Raw genomic sequence first — 20,947 nt, forward strand, 5'->3', positions numbered from 1 at the left:
TAAGATCCGCCGGCGTGCATGTCTTCGCCTCATCCCGTTTCCAGGCACCGGCGACGTCTTACTGGCTCCCACAATGATAAGCCACCCGTTGGCATATGTCGCACCTACCACCCGACACACCAGCATCACCAACTTAGTCTTGTGTAGGAGTACTAGCAAGATCCGTGCATTACCAAGAACATCAAGATGCATTTTTTTTATAAAACACTTGTTGTGATTGACCCTTGCGGGAGTAATCCCATGTGTAAAAACTAATGATATCTCGAGAAATATGAGATAAGGTGAAGAGGAGTGGGGTGTGGTGGTGGTTGGTGGTCGGACTGAGAGGAGGCATGGGGATTGACGACGCCGGCAGCGGCCACCAGGCCAGTTTGTTCCAGAGGCTTCCTTTCTTAATTGCTCAACAATGAGGTTTGTTGGAGATAAGGATGAACGAGGGAAGACCTTGTCTGCAAATGTGGAGAGGGGTGCGGGTATCTTTTAGTTTAATTTCCATCCGTCAGATATAGATCGGACGGTCTATATTGCAAGATGGCACACGTACCATCATCACCAACTCGGTTTTTTATAAGAGAAGAAATATAAGTATGGAGATACAAACGTATTATCGATACTTGCTTCCGTAAACTAGCATCTACATTCTATTCAATGCCTCGGCATGTGGGGCCTTAGCACAATGACTTCTTGACTGTGTAAAACAAAGATTTTCCCGTCGCTGACAAGGAGGGGGTGACGGCGGTGCGCTTTTTGGCTTGCTCTAGTCCTAGTAGTCATACTAGGTGATCTAAGCACGTGTAGATTTATTCTTTTTCACGTCTCGTGTTCGCCGTACTTCCATGACTGTTGATGAATAGACGGTAAGTTATTCACGGGGAAACCCTTGTTGAGCGTGTTTGCCAGAGAGAGAGAGACAGTGTGCGTGTGTGATATGTTAGAGACTGAGGCAATGATAACAGATTCTTTGTGTCTATGTGTGTGGAGGATAGAGAGAGACTTGTACATGGGGCTTTGTGTTGTGTAACGTGGAGACACATATACATAATTAGAGAGTGAGTGTGTGAGATACACATGCGGACATGAGGAGAGATGAGGATCCAGATAAATGGGTGTTTGTGCGTGTCTGTGTGTGTTTGTGCACGCGTTTGTGTGTGAGAGGGAGAGAGTGTATGTGGAGTAGAGAGACCACTGATGATGTAAACCTAGTATAAGGGAAGGGGGAATGGTGTGACATGTGTAGTAACAAGATAGCACGGGTGCGGGCGGGGGGAGCAGACTATTTGGAAGAGACATCGAGTGTGTGTGTGGGAGAGGGGTGTGAGAGCGAGAGAAAGAGAGCTAGCGATGGAGAGAGAGAGAGGAAGAGAGGGGGCGAGAGGGGTCGTTTGTGTCCATAAATGGCGTATAGATAGGGAGACAATGTTGATGTTGTCCGAAATTGGCCTATGAACGGAGACGCAAGGGAAGCGAGTCATCGTGTGTGTGATAGGGACTTCATGAGAGATCTAGAATAGATGGTGTAGAGAACAATGTGCGAAATCGAGAACGATTATACATTAGGGAGCTATGCAAAGAGTCACGACATATACATATACAGGGAAGGAGCTGGGGCGGGTCCGCATGTGGGAGAGATAGAAAGAGGAGAGTGGTGCACAAGGAGACAAAGTGTGCTTGTTTGCAGTGGGGGTGGTGTGTGAGGTGAGTGCGCGAGAACCACATGACTAGGGAGATAGACGTTTGGGGGCGACGTTTTGTGTGTATGGGAAATATACACTCTACATAGTGCGTGTGCTTGGGTAAGAGAGATAGAGGGAGACCTAGAGAGTGAGGGAAGAGATGTGTGCATGCCCGAGAGACAAAGTGATAGAGACCTATGTTGGGGTCCGGACTTTACAAGAGAGAGGGGTGTTAATGTGCTTGTGTGTTGGTGTTTGGGGGGAGAGAACGACTTCTCTATCTGTGTGTGTGTGTGTGGTGGTGGGGGGGGGGTTGACTTCAGATAAAGAGTGAGGTGTCTATATTTGAGGGACTTTAGCGTAATTGAGATATTGCGCACCCATGGTTGATCAATTTGTTTCGCAGTTTGTACTATGAGATAACGATACTTTTGAACATGCATGATATACCTTGATGTACCAGAATTACAAACCTAAGATTGGAATTTTGGAATTCGACTCCATCATTAGCTTTTGTAATTCATTTAAACGGAGGTACATTTTTTAAGCCGGGATTTCGTGATTTCAAATTCATATATCAAACCTAGAGATATACACATACGGGCATGTTCAAACTTTATAATCATCCACTTTATTCATACACACACACATTTTTGCTTTTGTCATCATATTTAGGATAAACACATTTGGAATTTCATTTGAATTGGACCGTATGATGGTATTTGCTTGTAGTAGCTCAATGATCCATATTTGAATTGAATGGACAATCTAAGTTTCGAGTTGGAGACATTGATTTTAAAAACTTGCACATTTTTTTGCGTGCAAAACAAACAAATTGTCGGCCATGATATCATAGTCGGCCATACGAGAGCAGAATACTTATAATTTTAGGCACCAAAAGCTTTCAAACTTCCCGCTCACATCGAAATATCACGCGCCCGAAAGTTTAGCCCTGTGATATTCCTGTTTTACCCCTGCCACATGAACGGAAAATGGCTGCTTTGGTAACTCCATTGTTTCCCCTCTTTACCCCCAACATTCTTCCCCAGAGCCCCTCCCCTTCCCCTCCCCGACCCCCCCAACCATGGTAAGCCGCCGAATCTAGTCCTCCGCCGCAGCGGTGGACCTCACACCCTGCCGGATCTACCTTCCGCGCCTTGGAACCCCCAACTGCCAACTCACCACTTCACCGGAGCCGCTTCAGCGACTGGCTTGTCCACCGCTCCAGATCTCCTTGATCGCCATCATGGTCCACCGCACCGGATCTGCTTAACCGGCGCCCTCATCCACCACAGCGTAGGCCCTTCACTGACTCCCTCGTCCGCCCCTTCGCTGGCCCTTCATACAAGCCCTCGTCCCCCACAACAGATCCACCTCACCGAAAGCACTGTACAACGCGCCCGCCGAAGCCTTTGTCCACTGCACCGGACCAGCTCCACGGATGCCATATTCAACTCCACCGGCCCTGCTTTACCGACGCCGCAGCCTCATCAGGTTATTTCGATTTGTACTCCTTCGGTTTTTCTCTTTATCGTGCAACTTTTCACTTACCACAGATGAGCTTTCTTGTATGTCGACAGGCGCCGCAACCGTAGCACCGGAGCCGCTTCAGTGATGGCGACAGCCGGCCCAAACTCAACCGCAACACGAGCACCATCGACTATCCTTAGCTATCAAGGATGACAACGATACCCATACGCCGCCGAGAATCAGGTACTATTATCCAATGGTCGGCGCCTACGTTCACTTTCCTAGCATAAGCAGCGCACCATTGAATTTCTTCAGGGCATCATTCAGTTTTTCATGAGACGCGTTATTCTGCTTGCACCTGGAGGGCCATACTTCTGGTAGTGAACATGTTAAATGTGCTAAATTACATACCAGTGCACATATAGTTAATATGCTTTAGTTTTGTTCTGATGCCACCTGTTGGTTCCATCAGACTGCTTAATGTTCTCTATGCTTAATTACACATCAGCAAACTAGCATGTGGTTCCGCTGCTTTTTGTTCGTTTTACCCTACATTTTCTGATGCTAGCTATTATATCACTGCTCCGAGCCTCTGTTAATTACTTGTTTGTGTGTTCTTGATCTTCCCAAGTTGCATGACTAATTTGATGCTTCTATTAATTATGGAGCTGCCAACCCCATCAAGCAAAATATTTGTTCTTTTGGGGCTGGCACCTCGAACAAGCATAAAAATAGAGGGAAGCAGATATATTGTCGTGTATGCACACACCCTTCTTTCATTAGTTTAGATGAACCATTGATGATCAATTCGGACCAGTGCATGCGATTAAAATTAATTTTACCTAAATAGATGGTGCAGAATAAACTACAACAACTAGATTTGCAACCACGGGATGCTGACGATATCTTCAAAGAACATTGCAACAGTAGCTAGGCTTCACAACAACATATGGTAAGCCAGTGTGTTTTAGTACATGTGAAATGTAATGCAAGTGGGCTGCTTTCTTGGCTTGTGCCCTCAACGCGTAATCCTACCGAATTACAAATAGTTCAGTTGTCTGCTTTGCTGTATTGCTTGATTCGAATGCTTATTTGTTGTTACGCTATACCTGAGTTGGCCAATATGTCAGCAGTGCCTGTTGTACTATCATAAAGAAATGCATGCCTATTTCATTTGAGTCCTTAACTTTTCCTGTCAACTTCATCACAAGACTGTCTTCGTAGTTTATATGAGGCCACACTGTTAAGTGCTTTCTCAGATTATTTCAACTGCTTAGATGCCTTGGCAACTTAAAGTCCACTAGTGGTATGATAGTTCAAAAGAGTTTTTGTTTTTTGAGGAAAATGAACTAGGGAAGTAGCAAAAACTAACTAGATGGGACTGGCGGATGTCGTTTATTTGCCACTTACATCCCTAGTTTCATCTTACCATTTTAATTTCTTTTCGGCTGATGCTGCTTCGAACCATTTAAATATAGTTTGCCATGCCCGGCAATAATTTGTCCGTCGTTTACCATGTAAGCTTACTGCCTGGATCATACGATAACTATCTCTTACTGATGTCCAGCAGAAACCTTTCAGGATGACGTTCACACTAGGACACAATGTACAACCCCAGAATCTATTTGTGGAAGCAGTGCGCCATCCATGTTACCAGATGGTAGCAGTTCAGAGGCAACACCGCCGGAGAGCAGTCTGAGCACAGATATTATAGTGCTTGAGGCTCTACTAGAGGCAGAAAGAGATGGTGTGGCTGCCATGAATGAGGTAATCTTTATCTTGAGGCTGGAAATTACGGAATTAGCGGCACACATTATGCAAGCAACCCAAGAATTGGAGGAAGTAAGAATGTTGCATTTGAAGACCTAGGAGGTCCTGCTGTTTCTGCTATCTGAAGCCCAAGGTAATCCTGGTTCTTCTTTAGATACCAGTTGAAATTGTCATTAGATTATTGTACTTGCATGTTGTGTCATGTCTCTGAATGGATTATGTTGCAAGACCCCCTATGTTGTCCATGTGTTGTAATGATCCGAATTTTTTAGGCGAGGTAATCCTCAGTACTTGTATGATTGACATAAGGTGAACTGTTTTTCGTGTGAGCATATTGTATTGGATGAAATAACTGTTTGACTCAGAGTGTATCCAACCTACTGAATTCGAAGATCACGGCATTTCTAAATCATAATCATATATAAAGGTGGAATAAATCTTTGTTGTGGTTTTGAAGAAATAAATAACAAAACCTATAATTATCTGTGGATATTCGTAATCGAATACAAATTGGATTTGAATTTAGTTTGCCAGGTCCCAGGGCAAACGTGAATGCTAATTCTCCCAAGTTTTGAACGAAGCGGATAAACACCCACTATAATTTGTGGGCTGCCCGAAGCAAGTGTTTGCGAGATGGAAATTACTGTCTACCCCTGACACTTGACATCCTTATCGACCGGATTTACACTGCTGTCGATAGGGGTAGACTAGTAACTTCAATCAGACGTGAAACGACGACCTCTGAGCCCATTTAGACACGGTGGGCGCCAAACGTGGGCGGCAAAACACATTTGATTCAAGCTCGTCCGAAAGACATGTGTCTCTTCCTCCATTTGCCCATTCATACACGGTGGGCGGCAAAACAAACTCTCCTCGTCCGAAATCGATGTAGGCTAATATTTTAAATAGGGGTAGATGTGTAACTTCCATCAGACGTGACACAACCGCCCTACCTGTCAGGCCCGTTCATACACCGTGGGCGCCAACCGTGGGCGGAAAAACACCCTCTCCTCGCCCAAAATAGTTACCGGCAAATATTTGGGAGATGCGAGATTACCGTCCTATCCCCAACCGACGCGATGTCTGAAATTTTAGACGGGGGATAAGTTCGTAACTTTCCCCCATTTCAGAGAAGCACGTCCCAAAGTTTGAGATCCCCCCTCCCCTCCATTTCCCCATTCATACACCGTCGGCGGCACGACAGCCTCCACACTGCGGCCAGCCTCCTCCGTCCGCCAGCCCATCCTCCACCTTGCCGGAGCCGCTACCCCTACCCCGTCGTCCACTTCAAGAGATGGACGTCTCTCATCCACGGCGCTGGACCAGGATCCTTTCATCGCCTCCTCTCACTTCATCGGCGCTGTCATCCACCTTGCTGTTGCCGCTCCTACGACCGCCTCGTCCACGGCAACAGGATATATCCCCCGACCCGGCCGTCTGCCGTCTAAAGTCTTCTTCCCCGCCGCCGACAGCCACCGCACCCGCAGCACCCTCAACGTATCAGCATAGGCCTACACGGCGTCGCAAGAGAGGTGGTACTCTTCCGTATGTGCTTAAGTTATTGATCTCACCCGGAAAATAGATCGTAATTTGTTTACTGTACTTTTCTTGTCCGTACCAAATCGTAGTGGCTAGTTGAAAGCAAACATTGGTTGCGAAGTAGCTTTGTCCGGTTTGCACCTTCAGATCCGCCATGGCACGGGCACTATACTCGTAAAGCTTATGGTTTCCCCCCTTTATATTCACTACCATCATCGTAGGTGCTTCGTGTCGTGCTAGCACTGCTCCTCAAGACCTCAACCCAAAGCTTACGTGTTGAAATATGAATCTGATATGATGCTCATATCACTAAAACAGAGAACGTTTAATTGGTCACCTAATGTTCCTATATTCGTTTCGAAAAGCATGTGCGCCACCCACTGGTCCAGCTAGTTCCACTTTCCTGATTTTTCTCTTGATGCTTAGGGTTTTCCCCTTTTATCTACTCTACTATGATCTGCGTAGGTGCTTTCTGTCGTACTAGCATTACTCCACCCTTCAAGCTAAACAACACAACACTCAGAATTCGAAAGCTTAGTTGTTCAAATATGATTGTGATATGATACTGATATTAGTTAACCGACACATTTAATTGGTTAGCTAAAGGTCCCACTTGAGTTTCCAAATGCATGCCGCGACATATAGAAAGACAGCATAATTGCATTTCTTTGTCACTTGTTGACCGTACTTTCTTGTCCATACCAAATCTTAGTTGTTATTTCAAAGCAAACATCGGTTCAGCTTCAGATCTGCCATCCCACTGCCACGGTCAACACTGTACTCATCATGCTTATGTTTTCCCCATTTTATGATGACCACAATCAGCCTACGTGGTTCGTGTCGTAATAGCACTGCTCCACCCATCGAGCTAAACAAGCTTAGTTGTACAAATTCATATCTGATATTATTGCTGATATTAGTAAAACTGAGAGATGTTTAATTGGTTAGCTAAATGTTCCTACTTTAGTTTCGAAATGCATGTGAGCCACATATGGAGAGACCGGAAAGAATAGTATTTCTCTGTGCGCTCTGGTTCATCATGGGTGGCCAACCGACATTGTATTGAAAGACTTGTAATATCTTCAATCTGCTTGCTCTTCTGCTCTTCTTTAAGATGATACTCTTCTCTTGCGGTCGACTGGTCAGGTCGAGTTGTTCTCCCTTAGTATATTTTGAATCTGTCAGGTCAGGTCGACTTGTTCTTCTTTACTATATGTTGAAGCTATCATCTGCGAAGTGTCATCACTTCTGGAGCTCTCATATTTTGAGTAGTAGGCCACATTATATTAATGCACACAACAAATTACAGCATGCGTGGCATCTTTTAAAAGAATTGCAGAGATAGCACAAAGGGGTCTACAGGGAGGCAGTATTGGATTAGAATCACTTCTGCATTACAAAGAAAATCTCACTCATTTTTATGTTTTCATGCATGTCAGATATTGAACATTATCAAAATGAATATGAGAATGGGCGCACGAGAGGAATATTGCGGAACGATCCCCTGGCTAACAAACTTGGCATGGTGGAGGATGGCCTATCTTATTCACCCATCAAGGTGCTTGCTCTAACTTTGCAAAGTTGTATTGGTCACACATATTTTGCATCTGACCTCTTGCATTACTTCTACTTTGTTACACCATCTGCTTAGTTTAAGCATCATATATGAGTATATGTCATACCTATCCATTTTCTGTACCTATTCCATGTGTCGTCACACTATGTTTTTCCAGTCAAATGTTGTTCTTTCGTAATAGATGTCCAAAAGGAAGAGGGTGAGTGCAGATCCTCAAGGAGTACAAACTAGGTATTTGGAAAAGGTAGTGATACCTGTTAAATTAGATAGATCAGCAGCCATAGAAAACACTGGCCCAACTGTACCACACTTTACCCCTACTCCAGTGGCCAAACCCCTATTAGAACTGCAGGGAGCCCAGCGTCACGTACTGTCTATGATATCAATTCAAAATTTGAACTCCTAAATTTCTGCTTTTGCCTTACCTTCTCTCTTGTATGAAAACTAATTTCAGATGAATCTCCTTGCTCAAAGGATCATACGATCTCAAAACAATAATGGGCTCTGCATTGCTCTTGTCTGTACCTCTCTCCCTTTTGCCTTGTAACGCTGTACTTAATTAATTGCTATTTGATTATGTATCATCAGTCTGCACGTGAGCTTCATTATCCTCTGTTTCTTCCAATATTATTTGATCTATATTTACTCTTTGCAAAATGTAGAATAATGACAATGCTTATAAAGAATTTTCTTTGGGGAATTTATTGAATTATCCTTCCATCAACATGGAGAAGGGCTTTGTCCAGCCCGTGTTAACATGTAATGTAAGTTCATCCTTCTCAAGCCTTCAAACTTTGTTCTAGTATAGATTTGGATAGGCATCATTTCCTCCACTGCTGTTTGCTTTGCTGTTTACATCTGATTGGATGTTTGCAACAACTAACAGTTTCAAATTGTAGTTCTAAAAACATGTTCCTTATGCAGAACAGATCCATTTATTTGCTTATATAATTGTGAAACCTGTTACGTGTCTCCTTGTTTCTCTTTCAGACTCGTATCTCTTACGCCAGGCACAACTTTAGGGAAGATAGTGAGCCAAACCATCTTGAGGACAGCGAGATGACCCCAAGGTCCTATCTTGATGAAGACAGTGAGTTGAAGCTACTCACCAGCAGGTGTGAGACAACCTCTGTGCAGTAGCTGCCTCAATCAGTTCGACTTCTTCAGTCTCAACTTAAAGCGGAAAGGCTTGCTTCAGCTCAGCTCCGACTTGAAGTCAAAGATGCAATGAAGATGTCAGAGGACTGCCGTGCGCACCATCATGCCTTAAATCTAGTGTTGATGCATCTATCGTTGACACAACTGAGGTCTACTCAGCTTCTTCAGCTGTTTGGGGGGCCCGACGTGGCCAGGCCTAGTGCCTTCTGAAGTGCTCTCAGTTTTGTATATTCTTTTCTCGGCGCATTTATTTGCACTGGTGGCGAATTTGATGCCCAGTGGATGTAATATGTGTGATAGCCGTGATAGCCTAGCATAAGTTGCTTGCTTGTTTATTTCCTTGTTGTCTTGTTTATTTGTTTGCTTGTAGTCATTGCTGTTCTTTTTCCGCGGTTTGCTAGTGGCTGCAATAACCTATTTTTTAAAACTAGGCCACAATAACCATGTGCTAATATTTATTGTAGTGACACTGGGCCTCCTACGGGCCGTAGAAACAGTGGTCCTTCTACGGGCCATAGAAACAATGGGCCTTCTACGGGCCGTATCATCAACGGGCCTTATACGGGCAGTATGATCGATTGGCCAAACATGGGCCAATAACAGGCCGCATTATGGCTGTAAACGGGCTAGAGTTGGAATCGTCCGTTCATGGGCCGACCATAACGGGCCATCGTTAATAGGCCGTATTTGATGACGTTATGAAAACGGCCCAACGTATTAATGGACCACAAACGGGCCGACTGTAACCACGGGCTGAATTTGGCCCACAAGCAGAAAATGACAGTAACGGGCCGTAAGTAAACGAATGCTGGAAATGAGCTCAAGAATAAATGGGCTACGAGAAGGCCGAAAGATAACATGGGCTGGAAACGGCCCAACGGAATAACGGGCCGTTAATGGGTATAAAGTGATACACTGTTCATTACGGGCCAGTTTCACCACGGGCCGTTAATGGTTGTAAAGTGATACACTGTTCATTACGGGCCAGTTTCACCACGTGCCGTTAATAGGCCAAGAGTTACATAGGGCCTCATATGGGCTGAAAGACGTCATGGGCCAGAAGTGAAAACGGGCTGGAATCATATTGGGTGGCCCAGATGACGCTACTGGGCCTAATTCGGATAGGGCGTAACGGGCCTTGGGTTAGCTGGCTGTAAATGGGCTATATGCGAACAGGCCGTTAACAGGCTTTACATGGGCCGGCCCGCCTCCTTTTGACCAAGTCAAACGGGCCGGCCTTTTCACAGGAATGGGCCTCTGTTGGGTCGTGCCACATGTCGACGTATCATAGGCGCCTTCTGTCCAATGAGTGGATGACATCTGTCCCAACGATGAGCCGACACGTGTTTCCTCCAGCCAATGATGATTTTACACGTGGAAAATCCCCATTGGTCGCGGCTGTTAACGGGTTATCGGATCCAAAACCCGACCTGATAGCTTAACGGCGTTCCGTTACGATGGATGCCACGTGTCGGTCACCCTTGACGAAAGCACTTCTGTGACGCGTGATTTATCGTCATGGAAGTGGACACTTCCTAGATGATAATTTTGGCAATGTCATGGAACACTTCTACGACAGCACAGGTATGACTATCTTGATTTTGTCATAAATTTGTCATGGATGTACATGCATGACAGAAAATGCGACCTACTGTGACAAACACGTATCATCACGGAAGTGTATTTTTTTTGTAGTGATGGTCGCCTTCTCCTGACCTATTCCAACACCCGTTGCATGGTATTCAGGACGGATACTAGTGTGCTAGCGCAAACACCTTCTCCCTGGTTCAGTATTGATAGTCTTGGAACAAACTCGCTCTTCCTTGGACCAAACTATCCAATCACTACAAAAAAAGACACATCCGTGACATTTTGGGCCAAACGAAATTTTTTTCTGTCATACATCTGACACTTCTGTGACGATAATTGTGACAAAAACTGGTATCATCATAGATGTGGTGGGCTCCTACTTCTATGACAAAAAAATCATGACAGAAAATGGGCTTTTCGTCCTAGGCGGGCCAGAGACACAGCTGCATGACATTCTTTGGGTCTTCCATGACAGAAAAAATCATGGTAGAAGCGAGGGCGAGGAAAATTTCGGGGAGTTCCCGGTTACGGTGCGAGGTCGGGGGCCGAGCGATCCGCGTTTCTCTCGTACATGTACGCGCGCGTGTGCGAGGCGTTGGCTCTAACTGAACCTGAGCGAGGCGTTGGGCTCTAACCGAACCCGAGTGATTGCACTGCAGGCTACGCGTTACTGAACCCGAGCGATCGATCGATGGCTGTTAACTGAACCCGATCGAGCGATTCCTTCGCTACTGCAGCTAACTGAAGCCGATCGATGCTGCCTCTGGATGAATAGTGAGCGTTGCTGGGGGGGTTTGGATGAACAGTTCCCGATTGGGGCTGGATTAACAGGACCCCGTGGAGGGCAGGATGAACAGGACCACCCCGTGGAGGGCAGGATGAACAGTAGACGGTGGAGGGCTGGATGAACAGTAGCCGGTGGAGGGGTGGTTGAACAGGAGCCCGTGGAGAGGGCTGGTTGAACAGTAGCCGGTGGAGTAGCGCGTGGTGGAGGCTGGATGAACAGGAGCCCGTGGATGAACAGTCGCAGGTGGAGGCTGGAGGAGGTCGACGGTGGATGAACAGTAGACCGTGGAGGTGGGAGGGGGTCGACGGTGGAGATGAACAGTGTCCCGTGGAGTCCCGTTTTGCGGTACGCCACACCCCTCCCGATGAACAAGACCCCTGTTTCGACCGTAGCGCTCCAACACAAGTCCGTTTCCTCCGTTTTGCGGTACGCCACACCCCTCCCGATCAACAGGACCCCCGTTTCGATCGTAGGAGGTCCGTTTCCTCCGTTTTGCGGTACGCCAGACCCCTCCCGATGAACAGGATCCCGTTTCAAATGTGGCCGGTCGAACACAAGGCCGTTTCCTCCGTTCTGCGGTACGCCAGGCCTCGTTTCCATCGGCTGTTCCGTCCAAGCCCTCCCGATGAACACGACGACGCATTCCGTTCCGACCCAACCGGTTGGCTCCCCATGAACACGACGACGACGTTGTTTCTCCGTTCCGACCCAGCCATGTACACGAGCCCTAGCCGTACGTATGCGCGAGTAGGCGTTCGAGACCCTGCCCGTATGTACGTAGGTGGCCGTATTTTCTTTCTTGCACACTGGCCGCTGTACGTACATGTACATGCTACGTGTGCGCCTCTACTACGACACGTGCGCACCTCTACATCGACCAGTATGTACGTACACGTTCGCGACCAGAATGACAATGCTACGTACGCTTCGACCAGGTGGGTCCCGACTGTCAGGCACTTCCTTGCCTGCGAAGATGTAGCTGGTGGGTCCCAGCAGTCAGGGGGGCGAATCGTTTTTTTTTTGCCCGGGCGCACTTCCTTGCGTGCGAATATGTAGCTGGTGGTTCCCAGCAGTCAGGGGGAAACGTTTTTTCGCAAAATACAGTGGCCCTTCCGGTGGGTCCCAGCTGTCAATTGGAGGAATCATTATTTTTCGCGTAATAAGGAGGCACTTCCTTGCTGCGGCCGTGGACCCAGCTGTCAGCCTCTCCGCGCACAGTCCACGTCCAATGGAATTCGTTCCTTGACCACGTTGACCACGTCGCGTCGAGAGCGCCAGGGCGGTGGACGACGGCGAGGCCTAGGAAGGGGACGACGGGGAGCCGAGGAAGACGCGGCAGTGGAAGCCCGCGCGGAGAGGATTACGAGGGTTCACTGGTTCAGTTGCGGTGTGAGGCTGCCGCCGCCGCAGGGCCTGGCCAGCGGTGGGAATAGTGGGGGCGGTGAGGCCTCCGCGACAGCACAGCCGGCCACGGGAGGCAGGAGCATGCGGCACGACCGGCGCTGCTTTGGGCGGCTGGACCAAGAAGACCAGAGGTTGAAGAAGCACTACGGCCGTTGGATGGACATCGTACGGTCACTGGAGCTAGAATCGTTCATATTGACTAAAGTTGACAAAGGCCTCCGTCCCAGTCAACTTAGTAGACCCACAAGTCAGCCTCCCACCATGGTGGGTCCCAGCTAGCAGGGGGGGTATTCATTTTTTTGTGCGTAATAAGGAGGCACTTCCTTGCGTGCGAAGATATAGCTGGTGGGTCCGAGCAGTCAGCGGCGGTCACATTTTTTTGGGAAATACAGAGGCCCTTTTGATGGGTCCCTGATGTCAGGTGGAAGAATCATTATTTTGCGCGTAATAAGGAGGCATTTCCTTGCGTGCGGCCGTGGACCCAACTGTCGGCCTCTCCACGTACAGTCCACTTCAGATGCATGTGGGTCGTTGACCACGTTGACCAGGCCGCGCCGAGAGCACCAGGGCGGTGGACGACGGCGAGGCCTAGGAAGGGAAAGACATGGAGGCAGCGAAGACTCGGCAGTTGTTTCCCACGCGGAGGGGAGTACGACTGTACGAGGGTTTACTGGTTCGTCTGCCGTCGCCGGAGAATAACAGCAGGTGTGGGTGAGTAGAGGGATGGCTAGGCCAGCGATGGGAGTACGGTGGGGCGGTGAGGCCTGCGCGGCAGCAGAGCCGGCCGCAGGGAGGAGAGAGTAGGCAGTCCCGCCGGCGCTTATTTGAGCGGCTGGAGCAGGAAGAGCAGAGATTGAAGAAGCACGACGGTCGTTGGATGGCCATCCAACAGTCACTGCTTGTGCGTCAACCTTTTTTTAGGAAAGCCTCAATTCTGTGGAAAACAGCATACAGCCCATCTGCCATTATTTCTAATAATTTACAGCCCATTTGCTAATTATTAAGGTTTTTTTGGAACCCATATTCTTTTTGTTAGCATTACAGCCCATATTGTGGCGACGGTTAAAAAATTATACGAAATTTTGCATATTTCGGTGCGGTCCGAACTGTTTTTAATCCCGAAATTTCGACTCACATTCAAACTGATTTTAAAAATAAATGTATATCAATATAAAATCCAACAAATTCTCCACGCATAAAAATTAATGTAATTTAAAATCTCGAAATGAAAAAAAAAGATATTTGAAACTAATTGCCGGTTTGATGTGTTTTAAAAATGTACAACCCATTTTTCATTACTGATGGGCCATTTTCTCGGCCAGCCGAATGAAAGCTCTCCTCGTCTTGAAAGATTTGCAGCCCAACAGGCCTGACAAAGCGACTTATTTGGCAAATCACAAAAAAACTGGGCTGTGGCCGTGGACCCAGATGTCAGCCTCTCCACGTACAGTACTCTTCCGATGGAAGTCATTCCTTGACCACGTTGAACACGCCGCACGGAGAGCACCACGGCGGTGGACGACGGCGAGGCCTAGGAAGGGGACGACGCGGAGCCGGGGAAGACGCGGCAGTGGAAGCCCGCGCGGAGAGGAGTACGACGGTTCACTGGTTCGGCTGTGGTGTGAGCCTGCCGTCGCCGCAGGGCCTGGCCAGCGGTGGGAATAGTAGGGGCCGGTGAGGCCTCCTCGGCAACACAGCCGGCCACGGGAGGCAGGAGCATGCGGCACGACCGGCGCTGCTTTGGGCGGCTGGAGCAAGAAGACCAGAGGTTGAAGAAGCACTACGGCCGTTGGATGGACATCATACGGTCACTGGAGCTAGAATCGTTCATATTGACTAAAGTTGACAAAGGCCCCCATCCCAGTCAACTTAGTAGGCCCACAAGTTAGCCTCCCACCATGGTGGGTCCCACCTAGTAGGGGCTATTCATTTTTTTGTGCGTAATAAGGAGGCATTTCCTTGCATGCGAAGATATAGCTGGTGGGTCCGAGCTGTCAGCGGCGGTAACGTTTTTTCAGGAAATACAGAGGCCCTTTTGGTGGGTCCCTGATGTCAGGTGGAGGAATCATTATTTTGCGCGTAATAAGGAGGCATTTCCTTGCGTGCGGCCGTGGACCCAGCTGTCGGCCTCTCCACGTACAGTCCACTTCAGATGCATGTCGGTCGTTGACCACGTTGACCAGGCCGCGCCGAGACCACCAGGGCGGTGGACGACGGCGAAGCCTAGGAAGGGAACGACACGGAGGCAGGGAAGACTCGGCAGTTCTTTCCCACGCGGAGGGGAGTACGACTGTACGAGGGTTTACTGGTTCGTCTGCCGTCGACGGAGAATAACAGCAGGTGTGGGTGAGTAGAGGGATGGCTAGGCCAGCGATGGGAGTACGGTGAGGCGGTGAGGCCTACGCGGCAGCAGAGCCGGCTGCAAGGAGGAGGGAGCAGGCAGTCCCGCCGGCGCTTGTTTGAGCGGCTGGAGCAGGAAGAGCAGAGATTGAAGAAGCACGACGGTCGTTGGATGGCCATCCAACAGTCACTGCTTGTGCATCAACCTTTTTTTAGGAAAGCCTCAAATCTGTGGAAAACAGCATACTGCCCATCTGCCATTATTTCTAATAATTTACAGCCCATTTGCTAATTATTAAGGTTTTTTTTGAGCCCATATTCTTTTTGTTAGCATTACAGCCCATATTGTGGCCACGGTTAAAAAATTATACGAAATTTTGCATATTTCGGTGCGGTCCGAACTGTTTTTAATCCCGAAATTTCGACTCACATTCAAACTGATTTTAAAAATAAATGTATATCAATATAAAATCCAACAAATTCTCCACGCATAAAAATTAATGTAATTTAAAATCTCGAAATGAAAAAAATTGAAACTAATTGCCGGTTTGATGTGTTTTAAAAATGTACAGCTCAGTTCTCATTACTGATGGGCCATTTTCTCGGCCAGCCGAATGAAAGCTCTCCTCGTCTTGAAAGATTTGTAGCCCAACAGGCTTGACAAAGCGACTTACTTGGCAAATCACAAAAAAAACTGGGATGTGGCCGTGGACCCAGCTGTCAGCCTCTCCACGTACATTACTCTTCCGATGGAAGTCGTTCCTTGACCACGTTGACCACGCCGCGCGGAGAGCACCACGGCGGTGGACGACGGCGAGGCCTAGGAAGGGGACGACGCGGAGCTGGGGAAGACGCGGCAGTGGAGGCCCGCGCGGAGAGGAGTACGAGGGTTCACTGGTTCAGCTGCGGTGTGAGGCTGCCGTCGCCGCAGGGCCTGGCCAGCGGTGGGAATAGTAGGGGGCGATGACGCCTCCGCGGCAGCACAGCCGGCCACGGGAGGCAGGAGCATGCGGCACGACCGGCGCTGCTTTGGGCGGCTGGAGCAAGAAGACTAGAGGTTGAAGAAGCACTACGGCCGTTGGATGGACATCGTACGGTCACTGGAGCTAGAATCGTTCATATTGACTAAGTTGACAAAGCCCTTCATCCCCGTCAACTTAGTAGGCCCACAAGTCAGCCTCCCACCAAGGTGGGTCCCAGCTAGCCGGGGGAGTATTCATTTTTTTGTGCGTAATAAGGAGGCACTTCCGGTGGGTCCGAGCTGACACCGGGGGGAACGTTTTTTTCGCGAAATACGGTGGCCCGTCAGGTGGGTCCCAGCTGTCAGGGGGCAAACGTTTTTTTCGCAAAATACGGTGGCCCGTCAAGTGGGTGCCTGCGGTCAGTTGGAGGAATCATTATTTTCCGCGTAATAAGGAGGCACTTACTTGTTGCGGCCATGGACCCAGCTGAGACTCTCCACGTACTGTATACTTCCGATGGAAGTCGTTCCTTGACCATGTTGACCTCGCCGCGTTCCGTTGCATGCATGCGTCCATGGGCGTGGTGCGTCCCCACTGTCAGCCTCTGACGTACAGTCATCTTCCGATGACTCTCGGTTGTTGACCACGTTGACCACACCATGGCGAGCGCACCCAGACTGGAACGACCCGGAGATGGGGAAGACGGGGCATCTTTGCCCATGTGGGAAAAATACTGGGAGAAAACTCAGTTTACATCAAAAAAGAAAGTGGGAGAAAATTCAGAGACCTGCTGGGTCCACCTGAGGTGGGGAATATGTTGGGAGGAAGGAGATTCAAAGCACGGCAGCTGAGTGAACTAGTTTTTTTTATGGACAAGTGAACTAGTTTACATACATAAGCAAATAGCCACTAAAAAAAGCAATCAGGTTAATGGGTTCTTAAAAGAAATATTTCGGACAAAACAGATAATTACGACACATAGGCTAATGCATGAAACACTCAGATGATAAAGGTGCTTATAAACAGATAAAGTACAACATCTAGACCTTCCTGGCACGCTTGATCATGACGCTGCGGCTGTCCGTGTACTTGTCGGTTACGGGAAGCAGACACGCCCTCATGTCCAAGATCTGCCTGTACATGTCGTAGCATGCGTATGCGTCCTTGGCCGCGTAGGTTATGTAGGCTAGATTCAGAGGTACCTCCCACGTGTTCAGGTCGTCTTCTTTCATGTTGGCGTATCAGGGGTCGATGATGGTCTCAGCGAGGTCAACCACGGAGTCCTTCTCCTGCCCGTTGCTGATGATCTTGTATTGCTTCTGGATGTCGACAAGCTTGTTGCACCAGATGGCCGAATCGTCGCGTTCTTCCTTCTCTCCACCGCAGTGAAGGTGCAGTCAGCGCTGCCGATGAAACGGGCGAATGCTCCAGAACCTGGTGCAGCCATAGGACTGAGGCGAGGCAGAGCTTCACCGAGCCCGTATCGTTGGTGTACATCACATTCAACTTGATGCAGCCATAGGACTGAACGGCGAACTCAAAGGGGAACTCCTTGCTGAAGTCCATATCCAGCAGGCTCACCCCTCGGATCGCCATTGGAGTCCCTTCGAGTGAACGAGTGTGTAGGCGGTGGCAGTAGTTCGTTTTTCAGCTCTTGGGGAACTGGATTAACCAGTAAGCTGAGTGTGTACAGGCGACAACAGTTACTACCCCTCCCTCATCCGCTGCACGCCTGGCAGAAGATGCACCCTCGGCCACACGTCGGTTCACGAGCGGGTCTGTATTGGTACTGTAATAACAGGAGTTAGTGGTCACTTTACTTAAATTTAATTAGCTTTAATAGAAATTTATACTTAAAACAAGCAATTTCATTCGCTCGTTCTATCAGTGCCACAGGATCAACATGCACAACAATTAGAATTATTATTCTCAGGACGCTCACGATCAGCACATTTTTCGCACTTTCACAAAGATAATACTACCAAGTTTGAACTATTTGTTATGGTTGTTGTCCTCTGCATCATCATGCCGTGTTTCCCAGCTTGCAAGATTCAGAACCAACAAATAAGATCCAAATAATAAGTACAACAAAGATGCCTACACATCTCATTGATTCCCAGCTTGCAAGATTCAGAACCAACAAATAAGATCCAAATAATAAGTACAACAAAGATGCCTACACATCTCATTGATTCCCAGCTTGCAAGATTCAGAACCAACAAATAAGATTCAAATAATAAGTACAACGAAGATGCCTACACATCTCACTGATTCCCAGCTTGCAAGATTCAGAACCAACCCATTAGAGCCTTTTGATAAAGTGAATATCGGGATTAAATCCATCTTGGCTAGCCATGTCATACAATCGAAGAACTTGCCGAATGCTCTTGACCGTCACAACATCTGTAATTGAGTATTCCTATTTGCACAGCACAGATAATAAAGAGCATGATTACTATAATAGTGGCACTAGTGGAAGTCAACCTGCAGCTCCACCCGATGATTCAATTCATGCCACTTTTTCTGCAGTTCGCCTGAAATGAAGCAAAGATTGCACCATTCAGCTACGGCTCATCTTGCAAAGGCTAATAAAATGTTGCACGAGATTACCAGCAGAATTTGACGGAGATTTTGGAAACTCCAATCACCATTTTGTGCAGTTCCACCAAAATTGAGAGATGTTGCCCATGTAACATTTTAGTTGAACTGCACAAGACACTCATTCCAAAAAAGTGTTTTGTGCAGTTCACCAAAAGGTCACAATAGCAACAAGGTGAAATGGATATCCCTATCTGCACAAAAAGATAGAAAGTAAACAATTGCTGGTCAATAAGAATATACGAAACATATACAAAATGAAAAGAAGCATCTTAATTATGTTCATGGCAATCACGCAAGGACAGTAGAAATTTTAAAACGTCAGCAATGCTTCATGTTACCAGAAGCATTACGATCAACAATGAGATTCCTCAAATATGGGATTACTTTAATGGTGGCATTGCTTGTTTACCAGACACAGTAAATCAACAGCAGCTAAAGAGTTGGTTTAGGGGCATGGGACTGTGGGGACACCAGGACACTCAGCAGCGTAAAGGAGCAACTTACTTATCATACTGGGGAAAACAGCAGGAGTGCCATTTGTAACACAGTTTAATTGCATCTTATCACTGGAGGCATTAGATTAAGAATAACACTGTTTAGACATGTCCCTAAGGTAACAGTGTGATCGCTTCATTTTATATGCGCCCTTACATTAACAACAACAAAAGGTTGGTATAAGGACATGCGACAGTGGACGCATCAGCACAATGTACCTACAAGGAGGCATAAAGTGGTGATGCCGAGTTTGTTCATGCTATGTGAGGGCAGCAAACCTAATCCTGGAGACCTTGTACTATGTGAGGGCAGCAAATCTAATCCTGGAGACCTTTTACTATGTGAGGGCAGCAAATCTAATCCTGGAGACCTTTTACTATGTGAGGGCAGCAAATCTAATCCTGGAGACCTTTTACTATGTGAGGGCAGCAAATCTAATCCTGAGACCTTTACTATGTGAGGGCAGCAAATCTAATCCTGAGACCTTTTACTATGTGAGGGCAGCAAATCTAATCCTGGAGACCTTTTACTATGTGATGGCAGCAAATCTAATCCTGGACATACTCTGTTGACTTGTCCACCAGCCGCCACTTTCTATCCTTTTTTCAACCAATAATAGATATGTTCCTTATCTAGTTTGTACTGCGTTTTCCCATTATTTCCCTTTTCAACCAAGAGACCGGTTGGGTATCCGGTCTCTACTACTTTCACCATATTATTTCCTCTTTGAATCAAGTCCTAGATTCATGCTACAACTTTCCCCCCTTTCTTCGTTGTTTGAACAAAGCCCTAGATTCGAATGCATGAAGTAGCTTTACCTCTAATAATACTAAAAATTTAGGTGGCTTTGGAAGAGCTGATGGGAGTAGAAAAAGATGCACATGCAGACACGTGGGGAGCTGGGGCAGTAGAGCAAGGCCACTTTCAAAGAACTTATACCTGAGGGTCGCCGGGATGTCGGCGGCGGCAGGCCGGATCTGCGGACAATACGGCAGGGAGGAAGAAGGGTCAGAGGACCTCCCGAGCCGGCGTTGTGTTGGAGAGAACGGCACGGGCAGAGGATCGGGCCCCTCCGGCAGCTGTGGGTTTCCTCCCTCGGCGGTGATGACCGCGTGAACGATGCACCTTTTAGTCCTCTACACACACCGGACGCAGGGATCTGGCCGGATTTGTGATCAGCGGTGAGCAGAGAGAAAATGTTGCTACCATTGTCTTGTTTATATCTGGAGAGGATGAGAGAATGAAGAGAGCAACCCTAGTAAAGCAAGCGCTCAGGCCCCTGCGTCCATATATAGTGGAGTGATTATCTTTTTTTCTCTCCACAACAAGCGTTTCAATTTGTGTACGTGGCATTAAAGAAAAGAAACTCTCTATTTAAGGTGACTACTGTACGACTCCTACTTACTACTAGTAGTACTACAGTATTGTTCACTTGTGCTCCCCGCCCCTCCATTCATTGAACAACCCCACGAGTGAATAACCATACAGTAAGTACTATATTTATATAGAATGAACAAGCTCGAACTATTTTCGCGTAGTTAAAAGTTGAGGGCGGGGCTTTTCTCGGGTAGTACGCGCGGCA

This window comes from Aegilops tauschii, chromosome 7 (genome assembly GCF_002575655.3).
Source record: "Aegilops tauschii subsp. strangulata cultivar AL8/78 chromosome 7, Aet v6.0, whole genome shotgun sequence".
Lineage (NCBI taxonomy): Eukaryota > Viridiplantae > Streptophyta > Magnoliopsida > Poales > Poaceae > Aegilops > Aegilops tauschii.